General features: G+C 40.0%; 1 protein-coding gene across 9 annotated transcripts in view; it reads right to left on the reverse strand.

Annotated features, from left to right (window-relative positions):
• LOC145347607 (ecotropic viral integration site 5 protein homolog) overlaps nt 1-16,707 on the reverse strand; it is a 230,399-nt gene that overhangs the window by 77,372 nt on the left and 136,320 nt on the right. The gene's annotated exons all lie outside the window — the stretch shown is intronic.

Genomic DNA, 16,707 nt, shown 5'->3' on the forward strand with positions numbered 1-16,707 from the left:
AAGGGAACATTAGTACCTGGAGTATCCAAAATTTGACAAATTTATGATTATTCCATGAATTCCCTACAGTGCAAGGGGAGGTCATTCAACCCATCAAGTCTGCACCGACAACAATCCCACCTGGGTCCTAGCCACATTACCTCGTTAACCCCTCTAACCTACGCATCCCGGGACACAATGGATCAATTTATCATGGCCAATGCACCTAACCCGCACATCTTTGGACTGTGCAAGGAAACCGGAGCACCTGGAGGAAAACCACGCAGACACAGGGAGAATGTGCAAACTGTATCCAGACAGTGACCCAAGCTGGGAATCGAACGCAGGTCCCTGGAGCTGAGAAACCGTGCCATCCTAGAAAACAAAGTTATGGATTTTTTTGGACCTCTGTATTTCGGCTGGTCTGTTTGGATATTTTATATTAAAATTTTTAAATAGGATGATGATTTGTGTATTTTGACCACCACAACATGCTTGCAAATCTATACTGCTTAGGCAGTCCCTTGTGATCAGGAATAATTTGCTTCCACTCCAGTTTGATGGGCTTTGAAATGGCTGATCAGTTCAGGGTGATTTGTAGACTCTGCAGTGGGCAGGTGGCACATGGACATCATGTTGTACCTGATAACCATGATATAATCTTCCACTTGCGTACTGCACCAAACAATAAAAACCTTCAAAGGCTGCTCACAAGTAATTGCCATTAATTGCCAAATGTCAGTGATTTCACTATAAAGTGCTTTGGTCTAATCAATGTTTTTCATACATTTACAACACAGCTTCTTATACATAAAACTGATTTTCCACTTAATGGCTACTGTTTTAAAATCTGTATCTATACCAGATTACGAATAGCTTTAAGCATAACTAATGGCTCAATGCAATTCAACCGCCCATAATAGTTCATTGGATTAAATTACTTGTACAAAATATTTGATTTCTCATACTAGAAAAATGAAAATCTGGCAGCTATGTTGGATAGAACATCAAAATGACAAAACGGGCAACTACAGATTCCTTCAGACATGTTCTGTAGCTGAAGGTTCAGATTTAGTTTTTCACTATGACTAATGCAGAATAATGAGAAAACGTGGCTTTGTCTGCCCTCTTAATGACCTTTTTTCTCCTTTAAGATGGTTATCAGTCTCTCACATCTGTGGCATATTTTGTCTTCTGCTAATGACAGTAAAATGAAACTTGTAGAATCTGAGGTGACTTACACATCAGAAGTTTTCAATAGTCCTTCCTTGAATTTAAAGTTACATTTTCCTTAAACCAAAAGTATTGCCACACTAATTTTTTAAAATTCATTCATAGGACATGGTGTTACTGGCTGGCCTGCATTTATTGCCCATTCCCAGTTACCCTTGAGAAGGTGATGGTGAGCTGCCTTCTTCAATTGCCCATGTTCTACAGTTCATATTCTATATCCCAAAGCTTAAGTTTCTCATTTGATGTCGAATGCTCCAAAATAGATCAAGTTTTTCTCATCTGCTGTTTCAGGATGAAGATCAAAAGTAGGCAGAGATTTAGTGAGGTGAGGTTCACCAGGAAATAAACTTAAATTTCAAGATCTTCAGATTTTAATAATTTATAAACTTGATTAAAATGCCTGGATTTAACATTGCACATCTGTTTATACAGGTGCACGAAATCACCAAGCTCTTCCTCACCACTAGATCTCTCAACTACTCCACTGACTGTAAATTGTTCACGTGTGAAGTAATTTTCTCCAATTACGTAATAGGAAGGCTGAAGCCATTGTCTTCAGTCCCCAGTAAAATACCCTAGCTATAAATTACATCCCCTTTGCTTTGGCTACTGACCAAAGTTGAACCAGAATTTTCATAAACTGGTGTCATATTTGACTAGGGGCACATATTGCCTCTTCACCCAGAATGCCTACTTTTGTATCTACGCTCTCAAATTCAGCTGTCTCAGCTCACTGCTACTAAAAGACTCATTCCTGCTTTTGCTAGCTCCAGCCTTGACTATTCCAATGCAGCCCTGCTTGGTCTCTCTCATTCCACCCACCATAAGTTTTATGCTAACTAAAACTCTTCTGATCATGTCCTAATTCCTATCCCATCTTGCTCAATCACCACCACTGTGTCCGCTGGCTCCTGATCACCAGGATCTTAAAGTTCTCACCGTTGCTTTTGAAACCCACCATGACCTCACCCTCCCAATCAGAAAATACAAGCAAGACACAAAAACAGATTTGTAATACTTTCTGTAGGTTTGTAAAAAGGAAGAGATTAGTGGAATAAAATATGGGTCTCTTTGAGGCAGAAACAGAAGAAAAAGGAATGGGAAATAAGGAAATGGCAGAGATCTTAAATGTATACTTTTGTATCTTCTTGGTAGAAGGTGCTAAAAGCGTTCTGGTTTTGAGAACCAACAGCCTACGGAATGAGGAATTTGAAGGAGGAAATGTGAAGAAAAGAGTTAGTAACAAAATAGTAGGACCAAATGCTGACAAGCCCCTGAACCTAATGGTCTACATGCTCATGTTGTAAGAGATGGCTAGAAAGATGATGGATACATGGCTATCATCTTCCAAAATTCCCAGAATTTTAGAATAGTCATAGAAACTAGAAGCAGGAGTAGGCCATTCGGTCCTTTGAGCCTGCTCCACCATTCATTTTGATTATGGTTGATCAAATTCGATATCCTGATCCTCCATTGATACCATCCCTTGATCCCTTTATCCCCAACAGCTTTCTCTGATTTCCTCTTGAAATTTGACAACATTTGGCCACAACTACATTATGTGGCAGTGAATTCCATACATGCACCACCAAGTTTCTCCTCACCTCAGTTCTAAAAGGTTCACCCCTTATCCTCAAACTATGATCCCCAGTTCTGGACACCCCCACCTTTGGGGGAATTTTTCTGAATCTACCCTGTCTAACCCTGTTAGAATTTTATAAGTTTCTATGAGATCCTCTCTCACTCCTCTGAACTTCAGTGAATATAATCCTAACCGAGATAGTCTCTCCTCATATGACAGGCATGCCATCCCAGGAATCAGCTGGGTAAACCTTCACTGTACTCTCTTCTATAGCAAGGACATCCTTCCTCAGATAAGGACATCAAAACTGGACACAATACTCCAGGTGTGACTTCACCAATGCCCTATACGATTGCAGCAAAACATCCCTATCCCTATAATTAAATGCTCTCACCACGACGGCCAACATACCATTTGCCTTCTTTACTGTCTGTTGTACTTTGCACACTTACTTTCAGCGACTGATGCACGAGGCCTCCAAAATCTCGTTGGGTATCCACCTCTCTCAATGTACACCCATTCAAGTAATAATCTGTATTATTGCTACCAAATCGAATAACCTCACAGTTATCCACATTATACTTACATCCCATGCAGATGCACATACACTCAGCTTGTCCAAATCATGCTGAAGTGTCTCTGCATTCTCCTCACAGCTCACCCTCCCATCCAACTTGGTATCATCTGCAAACTTGGAGATAATACATTCAGTTCCCCCTTCCAAATCATCAATATGTAAATATGAACAGTTGGGGTGCAAGCACAGAACCCTGCAGAACCCCACTTGTCACTGACTGCTAATCAGAAAAAGACTCATTTATGCCAACATTTTGCTTCCTATTTACTAACTAGCTTTCTATACATCAAGACATTACCTGCAATCCCATGTGCTTTAACTTATACAGTAGTGTATTATGTGAGACCTTGTCAAAAGGCTTCTGAAAGTCTAAATAAACCACATCCACTGGTTCTCCTCAGTCAACTCCACCAGTTACATCCTCAAAAAATTCTAATAGATTTGTCAAGCATGATTGCCCTTTTGTAAATCCATGCTGACTTTGATTATACCACTGCCTTCCAAATGATGAAATTCTTGATAATGGACTTCAGCAACTTCCCCAGTACCAACGTTAGGCTTGCTGGTCTATAGTTCCCTGTTTTCTCTCTACCTCCCTTTTAAAATAGTGGGCTTATATTAGCTACCCTCCAATCTATAGGAACTACTCCAGATTCCAAAGAAGTTCTCGTAGTTTGGAGTGTAGCAAACAAAACCCCACGATTCATGAAAGGAAGGGGAAAACCAAAAACTACTGGCCAATTAGCCTGCTATCGATAGTGAGAACATGCTAAAATGTAATACTAGAGGTGTAACAGCACTTTGAAAATCATTACAACTGTTAGATAATATCAACACAATTAAGCAAGGGAAAATAGCGTTTGACAAATTTTTGTTTAAAGTTACAACCGACAGGTAGAGGAGGAAATCCGTGGATGTGTATTTGAACTTTCAAAAAGCATTCTCTAAAATATTATAATTGGGATTATTACACAATTAGATTTCATTGGATTGAACAAGTTGGTGGCTGATGGAACAAAACGTAGAGAAATGGAGTTACCCACTTCGTTCCAAAAATAGTAAAGCAGAATATTTTTTAAACGTTGAGAGATGTTGATCTTCAGAGGGACTGGTGTGGCTTTGTAGGTGAATTACACAAGAACATCATTCAGGTACAGCAAGCAATAAGGAAAGCAAATGGCACATTAGCCAGATAAATGGGAATAGAAGAGTGAAGAAATGTTGCTGCAATTATACAGGGCATTGGTGAGACCACACCTGGAGTTGTATGTCGAGTTTTGATCTCCTTCTCTAAGGGAGAAGATATTTGCCTTCAATGGCGTCCAGTAGATTTACTTGACTGATTCCTGTGATAGTGTGTTTACTTTTTGAGGAGGGATCGAATAGAACAGGCCTGTGTCTCCACTTGAGAAGAATGAGAGATGGTCTTATTGAAACATATTAGGCTCTTAAGGGACTTGACAAAATCAGTGTTGGGAACATGCTCCCCTTGATTTCAGAGTGTAGAATACAGGGTCACAATCTCATGTAGACTGAAATGAGAACTTTTCTTCATGCAGCTGAATATGAAGCTAACATTTGTTAGATGCCTCTTTTTTTCCCAGTTTTATTTCACATTCTGTATCTTCAGATATCCACAGAACTGTAGATCTGGACATTGTTTCCTTCTCATGGTATCGTACCCAGTTTACAACTAACTATCTCCTCTAACGATAGAGGTTTAGAGAAGGAAGTCCAGAGCTTTGGGCCTCAGCAGCTGAAGACATGGCAGCCAGTGGTGGACTGATTAAAATACTGGCTGTGCACAAGATCCAATTTAGAGGAATACAGATACTTCAGAGGGTTGTAGGGTTGGAAGAGATTACACAGTAAGGAAAGACAAGGTTATGGAGTACTTTCAGACGAGGATGTGGGTCTTAAAATTGAGATATTGCTTAGGAGGTAATGTTGGCCAATAAACACATGGGTGATTAGATCTTGATGCATGTTTGGGTACAGGCAGCAGAGTTTAGCATCTTAAGTTTGTAGAGGGTAGGATGTGGGAGATTGGCTCGGAGTGTGGTCGGATTGTCAAATCAAGACATGATAAAAGCATGCACAAGCATTTTGGCAAAAGAACAGCTGAGGTTTCAGCTTCAGACAGTTGCTGGAGAAACTGTGGCTGGAGCAGCTGGAGTACTGTGTGCAGTTTTGGGCGCCGCACCTGCGCAAGGATATTTTGGCCCTGGAGGGAGTGCAGAGGAGGTTTACTAGGCTGATACCGGAGTTGAGGGGATTGAGCTATGAGGAGAGGCTGAATAAACTAGGCTTGTACTCGTTAGAGTTTAGAAGAATGAGGGGAGATCTCATTGAGACGTATAAGATGATGAATGGGATGGATAGGATAGAGGTGGAGAGACTCTTCCCGCTCAAAAAAGACAGTAGGACTAGGGGGCACAGCCTCAAGATAAAGGGGAGGCGGTTTAGAACGGAGTTGAGGAGGAACTTCTTCACTCAAAGGCTGGTGAATCTCTGGAATTCTCTGCCCGTTGAAGTGGTGGAGGCTGCCTCGCTAAATATTTTTAAGAAGCGGGTTGATGGGTTCTTGATAAGAGAGGGGATTAAGGGTTATGGGGAGAGGGCGGGAAAGTGGAACTGAGCCACAACAGATCAGCCATGATCTTATTGAATGGCGGGGCAGGCTCGAAGGGCTAGATGGCCTACTCCTGCTCCTATTTCTTATGTTCTTATGTTCTTATGAAATCAGTGTTTTGGAACACCCAGTGTTTGTGGGGTGGACCTAAGATAACATTACGAGTATTCTTAATATGTTTCCAGTATAAGTAAATACTGGTCAAGAATCTCTACTTGTACACACTGCAAAGTTCAGCGATGCAAGTGGATGCTGCCCGGTTGTTCACTAAAGGTGTTGGAAGGACTAAAAGTAACTTTATTTAGTCGTCCAACATGTTTGATATATTGTTCAATACCCAATGTTTTATTAGAAGAACAGAATTATTTCTGCATGCTGACAATTATTGATTTATGGAAATGTCCAATAAAATTGACTCTGAAACATTTATACAGGACGATTGGTCTGATGGAACTCTAATTATATTGGGTCTTAATGAACCTGTATGATCCACTGATCTAAATACACAAATGTTATTTCTTAAACTGCTCATAAATTGTTTGATATTATATCTGGTACTTTGCTTAGCTGAAAAACCGAAGTAAAGACTGGAGGCCCAAATGCAGGACACCAGAGTTTGAACAATATTGAAGTGAAATTCAGTGTAAATCTGGAAAGAGAAACTAGATACAACAAGCTTGAGTTTTTAAAGAAAGAATACTGGGAGGAAATGATAGAAGCCAATTTTGAGATCCTATGTAAGAATGAGTTACAAGAAAGGGGTGGCATATTATATTTCAATGTCATACTTTTCTTGTAACTCATTCTTACATATGACACAAGAAGTGAAAAGGGTACATAAGGATATGTTTTTGAAGCTTAAGAGAAACAAGAGAAGGTGCAACTATCGTGGTGGTAAAACGTCAAAGATATAACCAGAAAAAGGAAGGGGAAATGAAGTTTGAGGCTAAAGGTGGCAGTAAGGTCATCATTCCGGTAAACTTTGTTTTGTAACTGTGCCAACAGTGCAGAAGGTGCTAAAATAGAGATGTCATGAATGATAGGAGCCTTTAAGATTTGAGCTTAAGTCTTCAGTATTTAACTACAAAAACTAAACTTTTTGGGGGTTAAATTTAGAGAAGTGCAGAAATTCCAGAGTCTCATCAGAGAAGGAGTAAGGAATCATCAAATTAATTATAGCTGCTGGCTGAATCTGAAAGATACAAAGAAAAGATTTTCATTGTCACAAGAATATGGAAGAATAGGTCAGTATTTTGTGTCATCTTATAAGGGTGTGAAACCAAAATTGGATGGAAATACAAACAAGATGCAGATGAGTTGAGTCAAAGAGATGGAGAAAACATCATTGGGGAAACTCCTAAATTGATGTAATAGGTGTGATAGGATGAGCCATCAGCCACCATGCAAATATGGGAGGAGACTGGACTTTTTTTTTAAAGACTCGAATTTTTAATCTGCATATCTTAAAAATATATGAATTTACAAGTCCATATTAGCCTGAATTTCTGAAAAATAAATCATTTGATCAGTACCAGCACACTGGTACTTTTTTTATATATATGTATATACCCATGACAAGTCCTTGTATCTCCAAACCTTGCAAAGGTTTCTGAACATTAACAGCAACTTGTACTTACATAGCTTTAAATATAGTTAAACATCCCAAGGCATTTCACAATAACGTCAAAAATTGGACAACAAGGACGAGATATTAAGGCAAGTAATCAAAAGCTTGGCAATAGGAATAAGTTTTAAGGAATAAAGGGAGGTAGAGAGACAAAGTATGAAAGGTTTAGGGAGAGAATGGCGGAGCTTATGCTCTTGGCAACCAAAGGAGCTGCCACTGGTGCAGAAATTTAAATGAGGCTAGAGTTCGAATAGTACATGTATCTGAGTTCGGGACTATTTTCAACACTACAGAGATACAAAGAAAAGTTTTCTCCTATTATGGCTTTGTATAGCACAAAAGAGATTTGACAAGAGTATACGCGGATTCTGTTTCAATTGTGGATTTGCACAAGTACGCTGATGAATGTCAATTTCAGCTTGCACAAAAGTTAAGAAGATGTAAGGATATCTCGTTTCAGAATCTGACGTATGCTTTAAAAGGGCTTTCTCAACATCTTGTGCAAAGTTTTGTTTCACAGGAATTAGGGGTAGTGGTTATGGTTACGGTGGGGTCAATAACGAATCCCCAATTTGTACCCTGCATCTTAGCTTTTTGGACTCAGCCAAGTGAACTATCAAAGGGAGAATGTATATATTGGACAAACTAGAGTTCTATTTGTGTACAAATTTCAGTGCAGCTTAGTGAATAAAAATTGTTTTACCAATTTGAAATATGCACCTCCCTATTACAGCTTCAATTAGCATAAAAATATTTCACTACTCACCCCAGCAAACCCCGCAAAAATTGAAAACTTTTATTTGAATTTCCTGAACTTCTTTCCAATTCTGGGTGGAAAAGTGCCCATGTTTTCAGGCTTTCCTTCACAAAAATCTCATCCTAAGCATCATTCTGGTGAACCTCTACTTGGACGCTTTCCATGTTTCCAATTTATTTTCTAGAATGGGTTATCAAGAACTGAAAAATGTTTCAAACATGCCTGTCCAATGTTTTGTATAGATCCAACAATTTTATTTTTTATTGAAAAGTTAGCTATAATTTCATTTCACCACAGCAGTTCTTTGAGTATTTTAAAGGCTCCAGTTAGGACCAACTAACTCAGCAGAGAGGAGAAATTGGACCTGGATTTTGTAACTCCCATACTCAGCGCCATGACATGCAATGCATTCACCCACAAATATGTTGAGGGGGAAGGGGGTGGTATTCAGTCTATTTGGAGAGCCAAAACAAATTAGGAAAATGTTTAATAACATGTCTTTAAGGGTTGTCACAATATAAAAGATTTATGATGATCCTGCACTGACGTACATTAACTTGACAAGTCTCATGATTAATTTTCAACCGAGGAACATGGTTGTGAGGGAATTTACCTTTTTTTAATCTCATATTATATTTACATTGACATGTGATAAACAGTAATTTTAACATCGCTGGCCAAAGTGTCCCGCAAATCAAGATAAACATTTTATGATTTCTGAAACTGGCAATTTTTTTAAAGGATATTTTGGAAGAAGCAACTTTTGATTTGTCTCTGGTAGAAGAGTGAAATTATCACAACTTTTCACTGCAAAAAGTGTTTGCACTTTCAACTTGTATAACGAACTCAAGTTGTGATGCTTTTTAATAGGAGCACCAACCGCAGCACTATATTCTGAATCTTAACAGCTTTTGACAAGAATTAAGTTTTTTTGTGGTTTCAGAATATGAGTATGAGTAAATCATTTAAGGATGACCTACCCATGACCCGAGCAGTAAGAAAAGCAACACTGATTTAAATCTATCATTTCTGTAGTTTAACTCATTCAAGTACTAGTGTGGGTGTACTTGCATTTACTAAATTCTACCATTAAAATTCTCAACATGTTTTAACTTGCACCTTGGAACAAATCCACGTGTCACTGCAAAATCAGATTGAAGGTGGATAATGTTGGGCCAATACTATTTTAAAATTTGGTTATATAGTTTTACTTGGAAAACGATATGGGTGTATACTAAGAATTTCCTGTGCACTTCCTCTTACCTTTTCACACATCGGCTTCATTATGGTGATTCTACGGTTAAATCACAAAAACTGAAAATGCTTCTCATTTTAATTTTTAAGATGTCAGTATTAATCACCAACATTTCACTGTCTCATTTATGTTTCCATTGACTGAGAAATGGTGTATCACACATACAAATCAGGACAACCCTATCCTATCTACTTTGTCTATCCCACAAATCAGTGATTGAACTTGAACAACTTTCAAAGCAGATTTTGTTTTAAGAGAGTACAACTACAATCCCTTTCATTCTATAAAATGTGTTGTTTTAGTGCATTTTCCTTTTTGTGTATCTTTATGGTAAAGTCTAACATTTTATAGATGTTAAATAGGCTGTATGTCATGTAGATACTTACTTGAGACAATTAGCCCGTTGGTGGTTTAACAAATCCAAAAATATTCTGTGACAGAACTGTCTTTGAAATATCACATTCAATCAATGCTTACAGAATCTAGAAATAAGAGGGGTAACATTTTGTTACCAGTACCCTGTCTTTATTTTGCCCCATTTACTCAAGGCTTTCACATTAGCATTTCTGCAGCAGGATACAACAATCTGAGAATGAGGAGGCACCACAACGTATTATTTATTTAATTTTCAATCTACAGCTAAGGCAGCAATCTCAACAACTCAAGAACTTCCAAAGTATCTCTCCCATAATCAAATATTTTTGAAGCGTAATGTGGGGAAATACAACGGGCGATAGTTCGTATACTATTAACTATACAGGTTAATAGTGTACTGATCTGATTAGTACACTATCTAGCCAAAAAGATGTCGCTGCCTCTTTGACCAAAGCGTCTAGTCATTATCACGTGTCACTAATAGGAGATAATGACAAGATGTTTTTCAAAGGATACTGATAAGTTGCCACTTAAGAGGCAATAGCACAAAATAAAGAGCTCATAGGGATAATACATTTACTTTGCAGATTGGTTGAAGGACACAAAGCTGCAGTAAGAAATTAATCAAATCACTTTCAAATTGGCTGGGTGAAAGTAATAGAAAATCCAAATACACCACATCCAACGCTTTCCCTTTATATACCCGATAGTCACAACCTCAAAAAAATCTAATAGATTTGTTCATCTGTTTGTTGCTCTGCACATGGCTCAGGTAACAATTCAGAAATTTTTGCCTGAGAGATTCTGTACTTCAATTTCAATCCGAGCTCCACAGTCCTTCAACAGGACCTTTTTTTTTAGCTCTACCAATGTTGTTGTTGGTTGACATTGAACATGACAACCCAATCATCTCCCTCCCACTCCCAAGTTTTTGCCAGTCATAATATGGTAAACTGGATCAGCAAATTTGCTGCTGATAAAGATAAGAAGAATAGTGGACAGTGAGGAAGGTTTTCAAAGCTTGCAGAGGGATTTGGACCAGCTAGAAAAATGGGCCGAGAAATAGATGGAGTTTAACGCAGATAAATGTGAGTTATTGCAGTTTGGAAGGACAAACCAAGGTAGAACATACAAGGTAAATGGTAGGACACTGAAAAGTGTAGTAGAACAGAGGGATCTGGGAGTGCAGATACATAATTCCCTAAAAGTGGCATCACAAGTAGGTAGGGTCGTAAAGAGTGCTTTTGGAACATTGGCCTTTATAAATCAAAAGTATTGAATATAAGAGTTGGAATGTTATGATGAGGTTGTATAAGACATTGGTGAGGCCGAATTTAGAGTATTGTGTGCAGTTTTGGTCACCTAATTACAGGAAGGATATTAATAAGGTTGAAAGAGTGCAAAGAAGGTTTACAAGGATATTGCCAGGCCTTGAGAAACTGAGTTACAGAGAAAGGTTGAATAGGTTAGAATTTTATTCCCTGGAAAGTAGAAGAATGAGGGGAGATTTGATAGATGTGTATAAACTTATGATGGGTGTAGATAGAGTGAATGCAAGCAGGCTTTTTCCACTGAGGCTAGAGGAGAAAAAACTAGAGGACATGGGTTAAGGGTGAAGGGGGAAAAGTTTAAAGGGAATATTTGGGGGGGCTTCTTCATGCAGTGTGTGGTGGGAGTGTGGAATGAGCTGCCAGATGCGCTGAATGCGGGCTCACTTTTAACATTTAAGAAAAACTTGGACAGGTACATGGAGAGGGGTGTGGAGGGATATGGTCCAGGTGCAGGTCAGTGAGACTAGGCAGAAAAATAGTTTGGCACAGCCAAGACGGGCCAAAAGGCCTGCTTCTGTGCTGTAATGTTCTATGGTTCTAAGAGATATTTGTTTAGCCCTGGCAGGCAACAGAGCCTTTGGAATGCCAGGTCGCAAATGCAGTCAACGGTCTGTTTTTTGACTATTATGTCCCTATCTTACTTCTTTTCATTGCCCACAGCCAGATTTTGATCCACTCTGCCAACTTGCTCTCATCCACAGTCAGCAAGAATCTTGTACCCGTTCAATAAGTGTGAAGTCCGTGGTTCTTCCAGCAATGCCTTTGAAATCCTTAAATGCCTGTCCTACAGTCACACCTATCTCTATGACTATCACAGTCAGTGTATTAACCTGATTAGTACACTATCTAGCCAAAAGGTAGACTGCCTCTGACCGAAGCATCCAGATAACCCTGCCTATTCTTCATGCAGTGAAAAGTCTGACAACACCAGGTTTTAGTCCAACCTATTTATTTGATAATATACTCACAAGCTTTCGGGTTAGTCCCTTCGTCAGATTCACCTGACGAAGGGACTAACCTGAAAGCTTGTGAGTATATTATCAAATAAATAGGTTGGACTAAAACCTGGTGTTGTCAGACTTTTCACTGTGTTTACGCCAGTCCAACGCCGGCATACCCACATTATATTCTTCATGCCCCATAACGTGTGCAACTCAGCAACTTGAAGATTAAATTCTGCAAGATGCAGACACACAGGTTACAATGATCTCTCAAAACTGTGCCATAAGCTGCAACTATAGTACACCAGCCCCATCTAAACTAACCTTGTTTTATTTACTCAAAGCTTATGTACCAATGTACTCATTATTTGATCCAATTTAGGTTGTAGATAGATTAATTTTCTTCCACCTTGTGCTGTGATGTCCCTTGGCTATTTTTCTCCTGCTCCAATCTCAGCAAGGTCTTTTCTTCCTGCTCGCAGTAAAACACTTTTTACCTGCTCTGTTCTCAGCAATGCCCTTTTTTAAATGAACATAAGAAATAGGAGCAGGAGTAGGCCATCTAGCCCCTCCAGCCTGCCCCGCCATTCAATAAGATCATAGCTGATCTGAAGTGGCTCAGTTCCACTTTCCCGCTTTCTCCCCATAACCCTTAATTCCCCTCCCTACCAAAAACCTATCTACCCGTGTCCTAAATATATTTAGCGAGGTAGCCTCCACCACTTCAACAGGCAGAGATTCACCACCCTTTGAGTGAAGAAGTTCCTCCTCAACTCCGTTCTAAACTGCCCACCGCCCCCCACTTATCTTGAGGCTGTGCCCTCTAGTCCTGCTGTCCTTTGAGCGGGAAGAATCTCTACCTCTACCCTATCCATCCCCTTCATTATCTTATACGTCTCTATAAGATCCCCCCTCATCCTTCTAAACTCCAATGAGTACAAACCCAGTCTATTCAGCCTCTCTTCATAGTTCAACCCCCTCATCTCCGGTATCAGCCTAGTGAACCTCCGCTGCCCTCCTTCCAAGGCCAAAATATCCTTGCGCAAGTGCGGCGACCAAAACTGCACACAGTACTCCAGCTGCGGCCTCACCAGTGCCCTGTACAGTTGCAGCAAGACCTCCCTGCTTTTATATTCTATCCCCCTCGCTATAAAGGCCAGCATCCCATTCGCCTTCCTGATCACCAGCTGCACCTGCAGGCTGGGTTTTTGCGACTCATGCACAAGGACCCCCAGGTCCCTTTGCACTGTAGCATGCTGCAGCTTTTCGCCCTTTCAATAGTAATCCCTCCGACTATTATTCCTGCCAAAGTGGATAACCTCACACTTGCTAACATTGTACTCGCCAGGTCCTCGCCCACTCGCTCAGCCTATCTAGATCCCTTTGCAGACTTTCCACACCCTCTGCACAATTTGCTTTTCCACTTATCTTTGTGTCATCAGCAAACTTCGACACCCTACACTCAGCCCCCTCCTCCAGATCATCTATATAAAAGTAAATAGTTGAGGCCCCAGCACCGATCCCTGCAGCACTCCACTAGTCACCAACCTCCAATCAGAATAGCACCCATTGATACCAACTCTCTGCCTCCTATTAGACAACCAATCCTCTATCCACGCTAACACCTTACCCCCAACTCCATGCCCCCTAACCTTCTGAAGCAACCTTTTGTGCAGCACCTTAACAAATGCCTTCTGAAAATCGAGAAACACCACATCCACCGGTTCCCCTCTGTCTACTGCACTAGTCACATCCTCATAGAATTCCAAAAAATTCATCAGACACGACTTCCCCTTAACGAATCCATGCTGCATCTGCTCTATCAAACAATTCTTCTCAAGGTGCCTCACTATTTCTTCTTTGATGACGGATTCAAGCATTTTTCCCACAACAGACGTTAAACTAACCGGCCTATAATTACCTGCCTTTTGCCTGCTTCCCTTTTTAAACAGCGGCGTAACGTTAGCCGTTTTCCAATCTTCTGGCACTTCCCCGGAATCCAGCGAGGTTTGGTAAATAATCACTAAAGCATCCACTATCACCTCTGCCATTTCCTTCAGAACCCTGGGATGCATTCCATCCAGTCCTGGGGACGTGTCCACCATCAGTCCCGCTAGTCGATCAAGCACTACCTCTCCAGTGACAGTAATCACATTCAGGCCCTCAACTCCTACCATCCTTCTATCTTTAATACCCGACAAACTATTCGCGTCCTCCTCCGTGAAGACCGAGGCAAAAAACTCATCACCCACCACTAAATCCCCCCTCTCATCCTCTAAGGGTCCAACATTCACTCTGGCCAGCCTCCTCCTCTTTATACATTTATAAAAACTCTTACTATCCTTTTTTATGCACCTTTTTGCCACACTCTTGAATGAGTTCATTATAGTGATTTGCTGTGTGTAACAAAAATGCAATGGCTGAAAATGTAAAACAATTACTTCAAAACAAGATCATTATTCCTTCCAGGGGCAGGGGGAGAAATCATAGGCTCTGATGCTTCCCCTGTTTCCGTGTCCTTTGTTTTCTCCCCCCACCATCATCCGTGCCCTCCATTTAAACATGATTGAGAGGAGAAGGTTAATATTTTTTCCCCTTTCAAGATTCACCAATCATTTCACTAATCCTAGTAAAATGTAACACACTTTGCTGGCACTTGGTACAAGTATCATCTGATATACATGCAACATGGATCATTAACACTAAGAGCAGCAATGATTTAGGTTATGTGTGCCCTATAGATAATCCCAGGGCAACTCGTAAACAAATCAAATCATGAGAGTAAAGCTTTTAACTTTTGCTGTATCACTAATTTGACAGGAAAATATCCCACATCCCATAATATCATAAATACCATAAGACAACAACACTGATTTTGGTAACTGCTTCAGTCCTTGGGTAAAATGTTTTGTAAACTGCACCATATGAACATGGTGACAGTAAATTCACATTTTGGGCAAAGATTCAATACCTGCAACCCAGATAAACTGCATAGGATTTTTCTTCCTATTCTGTAGAAGTAGTGGCAGAAGACCTCTCGCCTGGCTGCAGGATATTATTCAATATAATTATTTTATAAAGTGGGTGCAATTGGATTCTACTTGATCAGTAATCTCACAGGGTAGAAAGATCAAATGACACTTGAGCAGCAAAGTGGACTGATTGAAAAACATACACTTTTACTCTCAGAGAGAAGTGTTGGAGCTCTCAGGTGTCTCTGTGCTTTTAAGAAGTCAGAACCACAAAGACTGAATGGTTCACAATTGTACTTGTGTTTTCTTGATCAGTAAGTCTGAAGAGTCTGATTGTTGCTGTTCATTGCAATACATTTTCAATATCCAGTATGCGACACCATTTTATCTCGACATTTCAATAATTCAAAAAGCTCAAGTGCCAAGATAGAGTAGGCACTTAATCAAAAGTACTTAATTAGCTGTAAAGCCATTTTTGACACTGAAAAGTACAGTACAAATGTAGGTTTTGTCTTTCATTATACTTGCATGTGGCAGGCAGAGTAATTGCAGCAATGGTGAAGTTAGAGGCCCAATGCTGATTTTCCAAGGATAATTAATCACGGAGCAATCAACCAGTGCTAGGAAAGTGGCTACAATGAAATCACTACATTTACAAAACAATTCAGCTCTGTGGTTAATACAACCTCATAGTGACTTCTCTGACACTAACTCACAATATGCCGTCAATAGCATCTGCCCCCTTTACGCTAATGACACAATCCAATTTCACCACCCAATTCCAATGTTAATCAGACATCTACCAGCAGCTCAGGAAAACTGTAGATTGAATTGTTGATATGAAACATGATACGTAAACTCGGTACAAGGTTAATTGGATTGTTTCCCCTTTTGCTAGAAACTATCATACAAACTGTATTGTACACTGCATTTGCAGCCTGAGGTGAATTGAGGATGGAGCAGAGATTTTTAAAAACCGTCTTTAGGCAATCTCCTGATGACAGAGGGGTTTAATTCCCAGATTTTGCAACAGAAATAAAATGGGCAGTGAGTCAACACCCTGTCTTGGACTTTAGCTTTTTACATTTATTTTGAAGAGGTCCGAGATTCTCAAGCCTGTGGTACATCAGCACAGCATGTCATCAAAATTGTGTCCATTATAGGACATAATGAGAATTGAGACTGCTAATTATATGCTAGTTTAAATTCAAGAATTTTGGGAAAGGTATAATATTTTAGGATGGCATGATGGTACAATGGTTAGCGCCAGGGACCTGGGTTCGGTTTCTGGCTTGGGTCACTGTCTCTGCGGAGTATGCACATTCTCCCAATGTCGGCGTGGGTTTTCACCAGGTCCTCCGGTTTCCTCCCAGTCTGAAAGATGAGTTGGTTAGGTGCATTGACCATGCTAAATTCTCCCTCAGTGTACCCAAACAGGGACTGGAG

This window comes from Carcharhinus amblyrhynchos, chromosome 9, assembly GCF_965287045.1.
Source record: "Carcharhinus amblyrhynchos chromosome 9, sCarAmb.v2.hapA, whole genome shotgun sequence".
NCBI classification, from domain to species: Eukaryota; Metazoa; Chordata; class Chondrichthyes; order Carcharhiniformes; family Carcharhinidae; genus Carcharhinus; species Carcharhinus amblyrhynchos.